The sequence below is a fragment of the Amblyraja radiata genome, chromosome 23 (genome assembly GCF_010909765.2).
Source record: "Amblyraja radiata isolate CabotCenter1 chromosome 23, sAmbRad1.1.pri, whole genome shotgun sequence".
NCBI classification, from domain to species: domain Eukaryota; kingdom Metazoa; phylum Chordata; class Chondrichthyes; order Rajiformes; family Rajidae; genus Amblyraja; species Amblyraja radiata.
The window spans coordinates 10,097,506-10,116,017 of NC_045978.1; positions in this window are offsets into that span (position 1 = coordinate 10,097,506).

Genomic DNA, 18,512 nt, shown 5'->3' on the forward strand with positions numbered 1-18,512 from the left:
CCTGCACATCTTTGGAATGTGGGAGAAAACCGGGGCACCTGGAGAAAACACACACGGTAACAGGGAGGATGTACAAACTTCGTACAAACAGCACCCATAGTCAGGATCGAACCCGGATCTCTGGTGCTGTATGGTAACAACTCTACTGCTGTGTCACTGTGCCGCCCTTAAATGCTCCATTCTTTGTAAATGTATGTAAATCCAAATCAAGAATACTCCAACAAAGTCACCACACAGGAGTACTGGTGGGATAAATTCCTTCTGCAATTCGTGGCAGATCTGTTTGTTTAAGGAGGCAAAGCAATGGTATGTAAATCCAAATCAAGAATAACTAACCAGAGTGTGTTAGCAAAGTAACTTCTTCACAGGGGAGGAAACTCTAACAGAAAACTCTAGTGATAACGGCTGAAAACACTGGTCAATTCAGGTGGAGTAGTACAAACAAGGAACTGTAGATGCTGGTTTAGACAAAAGTGCTGGAGTAACTCAGGGGGTCAGGCCACATCCCTGGGGAATGTGGATAGGTGGTGTTTCAGGTCGGGACCCTTCTTCTTGAATCTGAAGCAGGGTCCTGACCTGAAACGTCACCTATCCATGTTCTCCAGAAATGCTGCCTCACCAGCTGAGTTACTCCAGCACTTTGTGTCCGTTTTCCTGATTATAGTTTTAAATGCAACATATTCTGACACATCCAGAGTAAAAGTTGGTGTATTGGTATAAAGTTTCCTCCTTGTCAGACAGTGAAGTGAAAAATAAAGTCACAGAGGCACATTTCTGTAACAACTCCAGTTGTCGAAAGAGGAAATGAACATCATGCTTGGTGATAGCATCATCACATGCAGCAACAAAGCTGGCAATCTGATTCAATCTGGCGTGACTAGCTTCCAAAGGGTGAGATTTCAATCAGAAATGCGTGCTGCTGTGTTAAAACTTACATAATACACTTTTAATGCATATTGTCCACATAAAATTCGCAAACATAAACGGTTTCCCTTTATGGACATCAATGTTCTATGGTTGTTATAGTGGTTAGAATTTATTAGCATTCCCAGACTTAAGTTTAGTTTAGAGATACAGCACGGAAACAGGCCCTTTGGCCTTTTGAGTCTATGCTGACCAGTGATCCCCGCACCCTAACACTATTCTATACACACTCGGGATATTTTTTGTCCACAATTTGACCAAGGCAAGGCAAGGCAAGGCAACTTTATTTATATAGCACATTTCATACACGAGGCAGACTCAAAGTGCTTCACATAAAAACATGTCATACAATAAAATGAAATAATAAAATGAAATAAAATAGAAGAACTAAAAGAAAAGAAAAGCAAAATTAAAAATGCATTATAAAAAGTGCAAAAGTTAAAAGTGCAATATAGTTAAGATTTAGCTGAAAGCTAAAGTAAACATAAAAGTTTTCAGCCTTGTTTTAAAAGTGGTCAAAGTTGAGGCAAGTCTTAAATCTTCAGGAAGTTTATTCCAGCTATTTGTTGCATAGTAACTAAATCCTGCTTTCCCATGTTTTGTATTTGCTCTGGGAATCACTAACAGATTGGTTTCAGAAGATCTTAGCGGTCTAGAAGGCTTATATAGTTGAAGCATGTCAGTGATATACTTTGGTCCTAAACCATGTAGTGATTTATAGGTGAGCAGCAGGATTTTAAAATCAATTCTCTGACATACAGGGAGCCAATGTAAGGATTTAACAATTGGTGTAATGTGTTCAAATTTTTTGGTCTTTGTTAGAACTCTAGCAACAGTGTTCTGAACAAGCTGTAGCTGCCTGACAGTTTTTTTCGGAAGACCTGCAAGGAGACCGTTACAATAATCTAGCCTACTAGTAATAAAGGCATGTACAAGTTTTTCTAAGTCTTGAGCTGACATGAGTCCTCTTAATCTTGCTACGTTTTTGAGGTGATAGTAGGCCGATTTTGTTACTGATTTGATGTGACTGTCGAAATGTAAATCTGAATCCATAATGACCCCAAGATTTCTGGCTTTGTTTGAAGTTTTCAGGGACAGAGAGTGAAGGTTTTGGGTTACTTTAAGCCTTTCTTTTTTAGCACCAAAAATAATTATCTCCGTTTTGTCCTTATTTAGTTGGAGAAAATTTTGGCACATCCAGTCTTTGACTTGCTCAATGCACTGGCACAGCAGATCTATGGTGCGATAGTCATTTGGTGATAGCGCTACATAGATTTGAGTGTCATCGGCATAGCAGTGGTGGTCAATATTATTATTTCGCATGATTTGCCCTAGTGGGAGCATGTAGATGTTGAATAAAGAGGGCCCTAAGATCGAACCTTGCGGGACTCCACACGTCACGTTGGTTGGTTCTGATACAAAGTCGCCAATGGAAACAAAATAGTTCCTATCTTGTAGATATGACCTGAACCAACTTAAGACTGTGCCTGAGAGCCCCACCCATTTTTCCAACCTGTCCAAAAGTATTGAGTGATCAACAGTGTCGAATGCCGCACTGAGGTCTAATAGCATTAACATTGAAACTTTGCCAGAGTCTGTGTTAAGACGGATGTCGTTTACAACTTTAATAAGGGCGGTCTCGGTGCTATGAAGAGGTCGAAATCCTGACTGGAAGTTGTCGTAGCAGCCAGTTGAAGCCACGAAGTGATTAAGTTGCTGGAGGACAACTTTCTCAATGATTTTACTTATGAAAGATAGGTTTGATATTGGTCTATAGTTGTTAATAATAGAGGCATCTAGGCTCCGCATTTTTAAAAGAGGTTTAATAACTGCAGTTTTCAAGGCTTTTGGGAAATTGCCTGATTGAAGAGAGCTGTTAACTATTTGCAGTATGTCTATTGCTAGGCAGTCAAAAACATTCTTAAAGAAGTTGGTAGGTAAAGCATCAAGGCAGCAGGTGGATGGCCTTAGTTGTGTCACCGTTTCCACAAGAGTTTTAGAGTCTATGACATTAAAGCATGTCATCATTGCCACGTTACCTTTGCCTAAACAGGGTGGTGATCCAACATTTTTGTTTGAAGCGGTGATATTGATGGCATGTGTGATGCCTTCAATTTTATCTGTATAAAATAATGCAAACTCATTGCATTTCTGCGTGGAATGGAGTTCAGGTGGTATTTGTGTTGGGGGGTTGGTCAGTCTGTCAACAGTTGCAAATAGGATTTTTGCCTTATTAGTGTTGTTGTTAATGATATTGGAGAAAAATGCTTCTCTAGCACTTTTTAAGTCTAAAATGTAGGCACGGAGGCTCTCTTTATAGATGTCATGGTGAATATGAAGTTTTGTTTTCCGCCAGATGCGCTCAGCTTTCCGGCATTCTCTTTTCTGGGCTGTTACAAAAGCAGCTTTTCTCCAGGGTGCGTTTTGCTTACCAGAAATTGTTTTAACTGTGACAGGTGCAATGATATCTATAACTTTCACAATTTTGGAGTTAACGTTATCTACAAGATCATCAGCAGAACATGGGCTTAGAGGTGGTAACAAGGAGATGGCATTTTTAAAGAGTACATTAGAATGTTCATTTATATACCGTTTTTTGACAGTATTTGATTTTGTCTGTATGTCGGGAATAAAAGATATATTAAAGAAAACACAGAAGTGGTCAGACAATGAAGGATCAGTCATGAAAATATCAGAAACATTGAGACCCTTTGTGATAATCAAGTCCAGGGTGTGTCCCTTACAATGAGTAGCCTCTTTCACATGTTGAGACAGTTCAAATGTGTCTAAAATAGTAAAAAATTATTTTGCACCCTTGTCATTCAAATCATCAGTATGAAAATTAAAATCACCAGTTATAACTAGACAGTCAAAGTCAGTGGAGATGCTAGACAATAATTCTGTAAAGTCATCGAAAAAATTAGCATAATATTTAGGAGGCCTGTAAATAATTAATAGGAGAACTCTGGGGGAACATTTCAATACAGCACAAAGGTATTCGAATGATGGAAAATCACCAAGTGACATCTGTTTCTCCTGAAAGGCCAAGCCAATTAACCTACAAACCTGCACGTCTTTGGAGTGTGGGAGGCAATCGGAGCTCTAGGAGAAAACACAGGCGGGTCATGGGGAGAATGTACAAACTACATACAGACAGCACCTGTATATAGGTTCAAACCCATGTCTCTGGCACTGTCGGGCAGGTACTCTACTGCTACGCCACTGTGTCGCCCATGTTGTTCACAGAAACAGAATAGAAATCATGGCAAACATCACCTCTGCTCCCAATTTGGATTGACATTGGCAGAAACGCAACTATTAAAGATTCCTTTTCGTATGAAGTTGTTGCAGGAAAAGCTCAGTACATGGGAGGCAAAAATGGTCCACTGCATCTAGGGTTGCCAACTCACTCACAAATAAGGGACAACATGTCAAAATAAGGGACACATTTCCGACGGCAATTCATTGACCAACTCGGCCGTGACTGGGTGAATGATGAGTTGGCCCGGGTGCTGCCGGCAGGCCAGCTGAGGAGTTTTGGCCCACGCGATGTCACGCGCAAAGTCCGGCACCCCATCCGACTCATGAACCGATGATCGGCCATGAGAAGGAGGGGTGGTGGTGTCGGCTGTAAGCGAAAGTCCGAAGGTTGGACAGCTGGCCAGGCTGCCGACCGACGGGGCCACGGGCGAGGTGCTGCTGCTGCACTCCATGGGCTGCACTACGTCGGGACGGGTGAGGCGGGGCCAGACGCGGCGCTCCGACCCGACAGTCCACTCGACCCGAGTAGTAACTGTCAAATACGGGACAAGGGCGGTCCCGTATGGGACAAATCAATTTACCCAATATACGGGATGTCCCGGCATATACGGGACAGTTGGCAACCCTAGCTGCATCAGAATATCAAATTACAGCATGTGTCAGTGAATTAGCATGGTGATTTGTGAGGAGAGGGAGGGATGTGCCAGTTGCAGCTATTGCTGTTGCATTGAAAGCAATGCGTATCTAGGCATTAGCAACCACTCTTAGAATTGCATCTAACAGCAGTTGACATCAACACCGACAGCAACTATTTTTGCATTGAAATTAAAACATGGATTCACACTAGTTCTGCAACCAAGTGCTATGCACAGCAGAAGAAGAAACACATTGTACAGCCTGCAAATGTAAACATAAAGAAATGTACTGTTTGTAATGCGGCACCAACACAGACAGGGAAATTCTCTAACAAGTAGCCATTAAGAAGGAATTTGAACAACATTACAACATATGCAGACTGTACTGAATGTATTTTTTTCAGCTTCTATGCTACTGATGATCATTGTATGAAACAACAAGATTTTAAGATGATGGGCAAGCAAAGACGATTATATTTGCTTCAAACATTCTTTACATGAACAAACAAAACTACACACAATTTGAGGAGAAGTAGTTGCCTGCAGTGTCACAAAATTTTAACTTGAGGACCCTGTTTCCATTATGGATCACAAGGCAGATCTTAGGTCTCGACCTGAAACGGCACCCATTCCTTCTCTCCAGAGATGCTGTCTGTCCTGCTGAGTTACTCCAGCAGTTTGTGTCTACCTTAGATTTCAACCAGCATCTGCAGTTTTTTCCTGCACACCAAACCTTCTGTCTTTCTGACGGAGAGTGGCAGTGGGCTGATTACAGCAAGGCAATGACAAAAGCCAATGAAATGCATTTCAATTTAAATGCAATCAGAACAGTGAGTATGTGTGAGACTTTGCAAAGGGAACCCAGTGAAACTGCCCATGTTTGTAGACGGAAATGCTATTTTATATGCATTGAAAATAAGGTCAGAAGTGACCAGACTGCTTCTTCTCCATGGATTGTCACCTTGTCGTGGTGGAGAAGCTTGTGTGGTCCTGAGATCCTGAGAGCGATGCCGTCTGGAGCTATGCTCCTGGTAGGGCCACCCATGGCGGTAAGGTCGAGGGGGAGGACTTTGACAAAGAGCAATCCAATCAAGAACTCCACGGTGGAACAGGCGGAGGATGATGGCTGACCTTAGTACAACGTCACAATGGCTGGGAAGGCGGATGAAGGCTGCAGCAGAAAAGGGTCTCTGGTCGTCTTGGACTCCATGCCACTGGATCCTGACCCAGATCTGTCAAGGACCGTGTGGTGACTGTCTGTGCACCAGTCTCCCCACGTTAAACAAAGTCGCGCACTGGCGTCCTCCAACCCTGGAGACACCCATAGTCAGCCATGACCTAAGGGAGCCTAAGACCAGACTGGGTGTCACACCAGATCCAGTCACATCTGGATGATCACAGTAAGAGACTTAACCAAAGATATTGAAGTATGTATGAGGAAATATGCATTCCGACAGTCTGAAGAAAGGTCTCAATAGGAAACTTTGCCCGTCTATTCCCTCCAAGGTTGCTGCCTGACCCACTGAGTTCATCCAATGTTTTGTGTTTTATCAAGGTTGCAACATCTGCAGATCCTTGTGTATCCGCGGATGTAGAATCAGTGCTTGATGAAGAGCTATGAAACAACAATGATATGAGTCGGGATGCTACATGTTCTCCAGTTCAAGAACCAAACGCCCCATGAGATATCTGTTCATAGCTGAGGAAATTGTAACAATTGAGGAACTCCGTTGACTGATTGAAGCTGAATTTATTTTGAACATTCCACTTACTTTCATAAAGGAAAACATTGTAGCATATTTATATGTGTCATATGATCAGTTTATGGGGAAATCATGCGTATATTTGATATAAGCAGCACTTGTTCTTCCCTTGTTGCTAGAAGGAGCACACCTTTAGTTTGAAGCTCCAGATATTTCAATATTTTAATTATATTTAGAAGTTTTGAACATGGGAAGTATGCAGAATGGGAAGTAAAAATGATGTAAAAACAACAGAAATTGAGAAACTATTCAGTGTAGTTTGATGCTGACAACGTTTTATTTTGATTTATTTTAAATATTCTACAATGATAATCTGTTTTAAAGTAATAATGATATTTATTGAGTAAATCGTTAGACATTACACGTTGTTGCCATTAGATGGCGCCATTTACTAACACCAGGTGTAGGAGCTCCTCTGGGCTGAGGATGGATCTTCCATTCCCCAGTTAAAGATGCCCTGGGATTCATTGATCTGCCCTTAACGTATTGTGACACTGTACACTTCCAGTATTAACCAGCATTGGCTGCAGCATTTGGAGTTAGTCTAGGAGGGAATCATGCAGGCTTGGAACAGCTGTTTAGACCAGAATAGGATGAACACGTGGACGTTAGTAAGAAACAGGTATCTCCCATTAAGATAATTCATGTACGGGTACAATCCTCATGGACTTTCCCAGGGAAAACAGATCTGAATGTAGCTCTACTGTAATAGCCTGGAGACACGACTGATCTGACCTCGGATGCTGTCTCTGTGGAGTTTGCACATTCTCCCTGTGACTTTAGACTTTGGAGATACAGCACGGAAACAGTCCCTTCGGCCCACCATGCCGACCCACTAACACTATCCTATACACTAGGGACAATTTGCAATTTACAGAAGCCAATTAACCTGCAAACCTGTACGTCTTTGGGGTGTGGGAAGAAACGGGGGCACTCGAAGAAAACCCACAGGGTTGCAGGAGAATGTACCAACTCCGTAGGGACAGCACCCATTGTCAGGATTGTATCCGGGTCTCGGGCGCAGTAAGGCAGCAACTCTACTGTTGCGCCACTGTGACACCCAATGACCATAATCACGCGTGTTTCCTCTGGAGACTCTGGAGTTTTCCCCCACATCCCAAAGACATGCAGATTTGTAGGTTAATTGGCCTCTGCAAATTGCCACCTGGTGTGTAGGGAGTAGATGAGAAATTGGGATAACATAGAACTAGTGTGCATGGTAATCGATGGTCAGCATGCACTCGTTGGGCCAAAGGGCTTGTATCTCTAAAAGTATCTCTCCTCGCTATATCTCTAAAAGTAACACTAAAACTGATGTGATGTTATCACCACCTAATTGAGTTGTTTGGTTTAGAGATACAGCATGGAAAAGGCCCGTGACCCACCAAGTCTATGCGAACCCACTTGATCTAAGTCACCCCACTTTCGCATCCACTCCCTACATGCTGAGGGCAATTTACAGAGACCAATTCACCTACAGCCCAGCAGATCTTTGGGATGTTGGTGGAAACCTGCGCAGTCACAGGGAGAACGTACAAACTCCACACAAACAGCACCCAAGGTCAGGATTGAACCCAAGTTTCTGGTGCTGTGAAGCAGCCACTCTACCAGCTTCGCCACTGTGCCACCCCTAAAAAGGCAGAAGGAGGTCAGATCAAAGAACCAGAGGTGGGAAGGGGTGATGGGTGCCCTTTTGTTGGAAGGGCAAACCAGAAGAAGAATCCATACCATCGAGTAAGTTTTGTTGCCAAGAAAGTGTCCTGTCAGCAACTTCTGCTATAAGATAAAAGTCCCAAGACCTTTCCGGTCAATCTAACTTGGAAGCTTAATACTGTGTCATTAGTGCCAATGACCCAACCATGGATGAGACCAGGGAGGAATTCCACTCCAACCATCACCTTTGGGTACAGAGGGTGATAAACAGGTCCTCTTCGATAATTTTAATGCCAACTTTGTAAACTATACAGATCTCTGGAGAGGTGAAATTGACAAGCACAGCTAACTTGAATGGAACCATTCTCCTCACAAAATGCTTAGAGCACAATTGACCAATATCATGCTTTGTCAGAGAAAGAAGAGTGAAATCTGATAACAACACTCACAATGCAGGCATGCGAGCAAGACTATCAGGTTATGTCATTATTCAAGCAAGAGATTACACAGATGTCCACATCCGTGATCCATGAGCTAATGCATCAGTGCAAGATGTCCATGGATTGGAAACTCCACTGTGACTCAAAATATGGGGCGGCAGAGTGGTGCAGTGGTAGAGTTGCTGCTTACAGCGCCAGAAACCCAGGTTCGATCCTGACTATGGGTGCTGTCTGTTCGGAGTTTGTACGTTCTCCCTCTGACCATGAGGCGTTGGTTTTCTCCGGTAAACTCTACACAGACAGCACCTGAGGTCAGAATTGAACCTGGGTCTCTGGCTCTGTGAGGCCTGTTGATCATCTTGTTGACCAATGTCAGCATTTAATCACAATCAGTTATGCCCGTGTCCCTCTTAGGAAACCTGAACGGAAACCTCTAGAGACTTTGCGCCCCACCCAAGGTTTCCGTGCGGTTCCCGGAGGTTGCAGGTGGTTGCCAGAGGTTGCAGGTAGTAGAAGCAGGTAGGGAGACTGACAAAAACCTCCGGGAAACGCACAGAAACCTTGGGTGGGGCGCAAAGTCTCCAGAGGTTTCCGTTCAGGTTTCCTAAGTGGGACAGGGGCATAAGTCTCCAGCTGAACCCGATGTGAAGTGAGTAAAATTCCACTGGTAGAATGATTTATAAGCCACGGGGGAAGAATCTTGTCTGCTGGTGTATAAATAATACACGTGTATAAATATTGGCTGCAGGTTACATTCACCTCTGCACTTTTGGATCCATTGACATCATTAGGACACAATGTACAGAGATTTGTATAAATTGGCTTGCAGAGTGGCTTTTGGCTTCTGGCCTGACCTTCTATGAACTGTACAGTGTATTCAAATAATTCACAAATTCTTGACAAAAAGGTACATTGTAATAAAGACAGAACCTCAGTTGACACGATAGTCACTGAGTCACCACAGAACATGGGATAGCAGCGGCAATAGCCAAGAAATGTATTAAAACAATTGGTGTCATTTCTGATGCTGTTTGACCCACTGAGTTTCTCCAATTTGTTTTTTTTGTTCAAGATACCAACATCTGCAGTCCCTTGCGTCTCCTGGTATCACTTCTTCTTTTGTTCCTCAAGGAGGCAGTCACAATAACTCAGCCCTCTACGCTATTTCCTGTTTTTTTTAGCCTCTAATACACCCTTAATGTTAAGTACACCTAAAAGCTTAAACTTTCAGTGAAGTAGTAAATGATATGTTCAATTTAAAATTTGGAGAGACAGCATAGAAATAGGCCCTTCGGCCCACCGAGTTCATCGATCATTCATTCATACTAGTTCTATGTTAACCCACTTTCTTAACCACTCCCTACATATTAAGGACAATTTTATTTAGGCCAATTAACCTTCAAATCCACATGCCTTTGGGTCATGGGTCGTGTACAATTTTGGTCGCCAAATTATAGGAAAGATGTCAACAAAATAGAGAGAGTACAGAGGAGATTTACTAGAATGTTGCCTGGGTTTCAGCAGCTAAGTTACGGAGAAAGGTTGAACAAGATAGGTCTTTATTCTTTGGAGCGCAGAAGGTTAAGGGGGCACTTGATAGAGGTCTTTAAAATGATGAGAGGGATAGACAGAGTTGACGTGGATAAGCTTTTTCCATTGAGAGTAGGTAAGATTCAAACAAGAGGACATGACTTGAGAATTAAGGGACAAAAGTTTACGTGTAACATGAGGGGGAACTTCTTTACTCAGAGAGTGGTAGCTGTGTGGAATGAGCTTCCAGTTGAAGTGGTGGAGGCAGGTTCGATTTTATCATTTAAAAATAAATTGGATAGGTATATGGACGGGAAAGGAATGAGGTTATGGTCTGAGTGCAGGTAGATGGGACTAGGTGAGAGTAAGTGTTCGGCACGGACTAGAAGGGCCGAGATGGCCTGTTTCTGTGCTGTAATTGTTATATGGCTATATGGTTATAAAGGGGAGCAACTGGAGAAAACCCACACGGTCACAGAGAGAACGTGCAGACTCCACATAGACAACCCACAAAGCCAAGATCGAATCTGGGTCTCTGGTTGCTGTGAGCAGCAGCTCTACCACCTGCACCACTGTGCCATCCTAGAGTGGTTACAGCCCATTCAATTTCTGAATATATTCATGTTTCAGCTACTTAAAGATTGCATAATAAATTCCGATGTAGCACAAGCACCCTAGAATGACCAGCAAGTTTTGAAATACAAACACAAATTGTACGCACACACACACGCACGTGTGTGTGTGTGTGTGTGTGTGCGTGTGTGTGTGTGTGTGTGTGTGTGTGTGTGTGTGTGTGTATATATATATATATATATATATAGTACATATATACATGTATATTTTCATCAGGATAATGTGAATTTCCTCATTTCCAACCACCTTCTGATCTTGCATTGCGTAAACTTTTTATGGCTTCCAGCAGGCAATTGAAATCAATGCAGAAGGAATTGCCTCTCCACAGAATAGCACGTAGTAAATTGTATTGGATTATTTTGTGTTGATTTTTAATGTTTCAACATTTTTTATAATTTTATATTTTAATTATTAATTATAATTAAATATAATTAATAATTCAAAAAGAAATCATGGAATTTGAGTGTTTTTGAATGGCAATAATGTTCATGGACATTTAATTTAGATGCCAGTTTTAGCAGATGAGTGGCCTGAGGTGGGACTCGCTGGCTGTCAGAGTGTTGATGGCAACTGCTTCCCTGAACCCCTTCTCTACACTTCTCTTCTCCCAGCAGCTGGGAGCTATCCCCAGCAGAGGAAACAACATGCCCTAAGACAGGTGATCTCAGGCAGTTTGCTGCCAATGGTGGCAGATCCTCCCAGGAGATTTGGATATAGATCTTTTTTGGAGTGTCAGAAAGAAACAGCAGGACTTCACTATCACTTTACAATTTTCAGCTTTAAAATATTTTCAGAGTTTTCAAATTCTCATCTTAGTTTAGTTTACAGATACAGCACGGAAACCGGCCCTTCGGCCCACCGGGTCCGTGTCGCCCAGTGATCGCCGCACACTGACACTATCCTTCACACCCTAGGGACAATTTCCAATATTACCAAAGCCAATTAATTTACAAACCTGGAGTGTAGGAGGAAATCGGAACACCCGGAGAAAACCTACGCAGGTCACAGAGAGAACAAACAAACCCCGTACAGACAGCACCCGTGGTCAGAATCGAACCTGGGTTTCTGCCGCTGTTAGGCAGCAACTCCACTGCACTGCCGTGCCGCCGTGAAGATCTTAAGAGGTAAACGATCTTGATACTCTCTACAAATTGTATTATTATATAAGGGCTCCTGAATTTATTTATTTATTTTATTATTTATTTCGAACAGGTTTTAAGCTTGCAAATGGATCAAGGTAAAAATGAGGCCACATTGCCTTGAGGGGTGCACTTGGATTTCACTTCTCAATTATTTGCATAATCTGTGAAGATAGCACAAAAATCCATATAACCATATAACAATTACAGCACAGAAACAGGCCAACTCGCCCCTTCTAGTCTGTGCCGAACACTTACTCTCACCTAGTCCCATCCTTGATGGTAATGCCAAACATCGGGGCAGTTTGCATGCTACTTCAATTTTGTATCATTTAGCTCTATACTGTTAATGGACAGTAAACAAGGGTGGTAATTTAGTGGGCTGCAAACACCAACTGTACTGTCAGATGTGCTATCAATGCAGAAGCAATATGGGACTGTGACAAAGATAATGTGATGACATAATCAAAAGTCCTTGCATAAACTGAGCAGATAAAATGTTTAGTACTGACAATGATTTCATGTCAAGCATTCTAGATGATTTCAGCACCCTAGCGGTCTGCCTGATAATAGACAATAGACAATGGGTGCAGGAGTAGGCCATTTGGACCTTCGAGCCAGCACCGCCATTCAATGTGATCATGGCTGATCATCCACAATCAGTACCCCATTCTTGCCTTCTCCCCATATCCCCCAACTCCGCTATCTTTAAGAGCCCTATCTAGCTCTCTCTTGAAAGTATCCAGAGAACCAGCCTCCACTGCCCTCTGAGGCAGAGAATACCACAGACTCACAACTCTCTGTGTGAAAAAGTGTTTCCTCGTCTCCGTTCTAAATGGCTTACCACTTATTCTTAAACTGTGGCCCCTGGTTCTGGACTCCCCCAACATCGGGAACATGTTTCCTGCCTCTAGCTTGTCCATACCCTTAATAACCTTATATGTTTCATGATGTTACAGGAGGCTGCATTTCCTTTCTGAGAACGTTCTGCTCCTATGCCTGGGGTATTACGAATAGAGAGACATGAAAATCACTCAACTCCCAATTTGCAAAAGGTATCTCTTGTCATCCACAAGCCACAAATCTACATACTGGCTGAATTCTCACCACCTGATTAAAGCTGCTCCAGTAACATTTCAAGTCAAGTCAAGTCAATTTTATTTCTATGGCACATTTAAAAACAACTCTCGTTGACCAAAGTGCTTTACATTAGTGCAGGTACTAACATGCTACAAACAGTAGTACATAGCTTAACAATACATATATAAATACATACATACAGCACTCACTCAGAGGACCTCAAGAAACGCTTGAGAGTAGAAATAAGTTTTAAGTCTAGATTTAAAAGAGTTGGTGGAGGGGGCAGTTCTGATGGGAAGGGCGATGCTGTTCCATAGTCTAGGTGCTGCAACTGCAAAAGCGCGATCTTTTGAGCTTATGCCTCGAGCTTATGCCTACACTGCGGGATGGTCAGCAACCCCAAGTCGGCCGATCTGAGGGACCTGGTGGTGGTGTGGTGGGTAAGCAGATTTTTAATGTAGGTGGGGCAAGCCCGTTAAGGGCTTTGTATACATAAAAAAGGAGCTTGAAATTGATTCGGAACCGCACTGGGAGCCAGTGGAGAGAGGCCAGAATCGGGGTGATGTGGTCCCTTTTTCGGGTGCCTGTCAGGAGTCTCGCTGCGGCGTTTTGGACCAATTGCAGGCGGGACAAGGATGATTGGCTGATGCCGGTGTGAAGGGAGTTGCAGTAATCAAGGCGGGAGGAGATAAATGAGTGGATGATCTTTTCGAGGTCGTCAAATTGGAGGAATTATTTTATTTTAGCTATCGTCTGAAGCTGGAAGCTTGACATCATACGATATGATATGATATAACTTTATTTATCCCAGGAGGGAAATTGATCTGCCAACAGTCATAAAATAAACACACAATACATGAAACATTAAATTAAAGTGGCGATGGAAAGATATTGGGAATGTGCAAAGATTGGGGAGGAGGAGTCAGTCTCAGTCTACCCCACGACACAAGGGGGAGGAGTTGTACAGTTTACTAGCCACAGCGAAGAATGATCTCCTGTACCGTTCCATCCTGCATCTTGTTGGAACCAGTCTGTTCCTGAAGGTACTCCTCAGGTTGACCAGTGTCATGCAAGACTAATTCGTCACTAGATCAGCAATCTATTCATCATTTTGAACCTTCCCTCCCTCCAGCACCACTGCACACATGCCTTCGATGAATGGACTTCTTTAATAACACCTGCACTGCCGTTGACATCTATTCCCAAAAGCACGTAGGCAGCAGTCACATGGGAATGGAAACACTTGCTTATAGGAGACAGACCATCCAGGCGTGTAAATATATCTCTGCTCCTTCATTGTTGTTTATCTATACCTGGATAAATACAGTATATCCTGTAAGCATAAAGGGAGTAGCTTTTTCATAAGGACTGTGGCTGGTCAAGAAAATTGTACAATTTTGCCTTCTTCAACGAGGGTCTGTCAGCAACATCTACATCTCGTGAGTGAATGAAAAAGAAAATAAATTCATACGTTATGGGAGCAGAATTAGGTCATTCGGCCCATCAAGTCTACTCTGCCATTCAATCAGGGCTGATCTATCTTTCCCTCTCAACTCGATTCTCCTACCGACTGCCCATAACCCCTGACATATATCTCCTTCCACAGTAATTCCCATTCTGCCTTTCTTCCTTTGTTTATAACCTCACATTTTGTGTGTAGTATTTAGAGTGTTTAGAGATCCACCATGGGATCAGGCCCTTTGGCCCATCAACACATCGACCTTTGATAGAGTTATTGCCTTTCAGCACTGGAGACCCATGTTCGATCCTGACTACAGGTGCTGTCTGTACGGAGTTTTTTTTTGTTCTCCCTGTGACCACGTTGATTTTCTCTGGGTGCTGCGGTTTCCTCCTGCACTCCAAAGACGTGTAGATTTGTAGGTTAATTGGTTTCGGTAAAAATTGAAAATTGTCCCTTGTGTGTAGGATAGTGCTAGTGTATGGGGATCACTGGTTGGCGCAGACCCGGTGAGCGAAAAGGCCTGTTTCCGCTGTGTATCTAAACTAAACTTGATTTGTTCAGCCGTACTTAGAACAGAAGGGAGTACTCAGAAGTGTAGAGGAACTGAAGAGAATACAGATAAGTCTAGAGGAATCGAGGAATCTTGCAGTGCCTGTGCACAGATCCACAAAGCCAGCAAGACACGGTGGATGTGGTGTTAAGTAGGCATATTGATGTCCAGAAATTAAAACAGAAAAGGTTGGAAATATGTCAGGTTTAGTTTCATTATTGTTAGTGAGGTATGTGTACAGATGTACCGTGAAGTGTTTTAATTTTGCATGCTATCCAGTCAAATTAGATAATACTATATACATGAATACAATCAAGCCAAACAAAACTACAATAGGTAAAGTGAAGAGAAAGATTCAGAATGCAGAAAACAGCTCTCGGCATTGCAGAGTAAAGGGCCTGTCATAGAAACATAGAAAATAGGCTATTCAACCCTTTGAGACTGCACCGCCATTCAATATGATCATGGCTGATCATCCAACTCAGTATCCTGTACCTGCCTTCTCTCCATACCCCACAAGGGATATATTTAACTCCCTCTTAAATATAGCCAATGAACTGGCCTCAACTACCTTCTGTGACAGAGATTCACCACTCTCTGTGTGAAAAATGTTTTTCTCATCTCGGTCCTAAAGGATTTCCTCTTTATCCTTAAACTATGACCCCTTGTCCTGGACTTCCCCAACATCGGGAACAATCTTCCTGCATCTAGCCTGTCCAACCTCTTAAGAATTTTGTAAGTTTCTATAAGATACCCCCTCAATCTTCTAAATTCTAGCGAGTACAAGCCGAGTCTATCCAGTCTTTCTTCATAAGAAAGTCCTGACATCCCAGGAATCAGCCTGGTGAACCTTCTCTGTACTCCCTCTATGGCAAGAATGTCTTTCCCACTTTCACGACCTAATTTACCACCTTTTTTACTCGGGGACATTTTTCATCAGGCTAGAAAAACGCCTCGACCTACTTGATGCCACGAGTACCTATGATTAGCATCACGACCTGCTACGACCTACCTACGACCTCCTACGGCCTCGTGACGACCATGCTGCGAGTATGAGTCAAGGGCAAACTCGGCAGAGGTCATGAATAAGGTTGGGAAAGTGGGACAGGCCCTTAACAGTTCCAGAGAAAAAAGTCTAATGGTAGGTTTGGAGAATTGGGACTGTTCCCTAACTTATGGAAGGGCCGTTCAGAAACCTGATAAGTCCGGCTGGATCTGTAGAAAGATTAACAGGGTCATCAGAATTGGGAAGATAGGAAAACAGTTTAATTTTAAGTTGCTGAAAAATAAGGGAAGGACAGAGATGAACAGGCAATCACCGATAAAAGCGGAAGTCAATGATCCAGTTGCAAAGGGAGGTACAGAGTCTTGGAATTTAGTGATGAGTTTGGAGGGGGTGATAATGGTGAATGCCGAGCTATAGTCGATGATGAACAGCCTGATGTATGTGTTCCTGTTATCCAGATGGTGTTTATCTTTATGAATATTCGCGCAAGTAATAACTCATGATACAGATTAGTTTGTTGCCATTCACTCCAGAGCACAAGGAACTTCCTTATTGGCATGAGGTTCAAGAGTAACCAGTATACATCCAATACCGATAAAAACAACAATAAATACAAATGATGAGTGCAAAACAGCGGAATGGTGCAGTGATAAGAGATTTCTGTCAAGTGTAGATATTGGGTCTAAACTTATGGCATGTGGCTGTCACTTCTGTTGTGTCTACCTGCATTCTTCCTGGTAGTTTCACAACCCAGTGATGGTATGGGTTTAAACCAGCAGTGCTAACTGTGCTGCCAGTTGGCATTTGGTACACTGTGGATTTTGTTGTCACCAGTAGAGTGGCTTCAAATTCCACACACTTCCCAGCTATCAATCCGGGAAATCTGCTCATTGAACCTCTGCCAGGTTAAACGGCGCAAGCACAGCAGCCCCATTCAGTGGAAAGTTAGATTGTTGGGAGAATTGTTAGTAGATCTTTACATTTGATATAATTCAGTTCGTTAGAATGCATTTAATTGTTCTATGCATTTCCATAGTGTTAAAGATATTTGAAGTGTCTTGCTTTCAATGTTTTTAATACATCACAGTCATTTGCAGGCAAACATATTCGGGTTAAGCAAAGCTCTGACAGCTGTTGATCTTCAAGGCTGCTGTTGCCAGCTGTCAAAGCCATTCTGTGAGTGCAGTTGGCCCCACACACCACGCCATTTCACAGTGGAGGTCTGCATCCAGGGACATATTTGAAAGGAAATTGCAGATAGGATAAAATGTGCGAAAATTGATTAATTGCAGGATGCAGCATGGAAACAGGCCCTTCGGCCCACCAGGTCCACGCTGACCATTGATCTCCCCGTTCACACTATCCCAATATCGCGTCCACTCCATACACAGTACAGTGGCAATTTACAGAGGCCAATTAACCTACAAACCCGCATGTCTTTGAGATGTGGGAGGAGACCAGAGCACCCGGAGGTAACCCATGCGGCCACAAGCTCCACACACCACCCGAGGTCAGGAACAAACCCGGGTCTCTGGTGCTGTGAGGCAGCAGCTCTACCAGCTGTGCCAACCTTGGACAGGTACATGGATAGGAAAGTTTTAGAGGGATATGGGACAACATGGATAAATGGGACTATTTAAAATGTTAGGTAGTCCACTTTGTTGAGAAAAAGTTAGAGTTTTTTTAGATGATAAGAAACCAACAGAAATATGCGTGAAGGGGATATTGTTCATGAATCATTGGAAGTTAATACACAGATATAAGTGTTGGAGAAGACATTTTGTAATTTGTTTACAAATGTTTTGAGTGTAGGAATAGAGGCATATTGCTTCAGTTATAAAAGACTCTGGTGAGCCCACACCTTGACAATTATGTACATGACTAGTCACATAAACCTAAGCAAAGGTACACTTATTGAGGGGGGGCAGCAAGGATGTTCCAGCTAGATTTCTCAAGTGATAAGTTGGGATGAATGAGGAGACATATAATCATAGAGTGATGTAGCATCGAAACAGGCCCTTCGGCCCACACGACCAGCAATCCCCGTACACTAGCGCCATCCTACACATTAGGACAATTTACAATTTTTACCGAAGCCAATTAACCTAAAAATCTGCCCGTCTTTGGAGTGTGGGAGGAAACTGGAGTATTCAGGGAAAACTCATACGGTCACACGGAGGACATACAAACTCTGTACAGACAGCATCTGTAGTCAGGATCGAACCCGGGTCTCTGGTGCTCTATGGCAGCAACTCTACCGCTGTACCATTGAGGACAAAGGGTCGATGAAATGGTGAATTCACCATGAACATTCCTTGCTCAAAGTATATCTTTGGTATTTTTATCTGAAGCAGGACCTGGATGCTGTGTTACTTAGTGTATTCAAGACAGCGATCATTTTGCTTTTGGATATTAAGTAAATATATGGGCATGGGG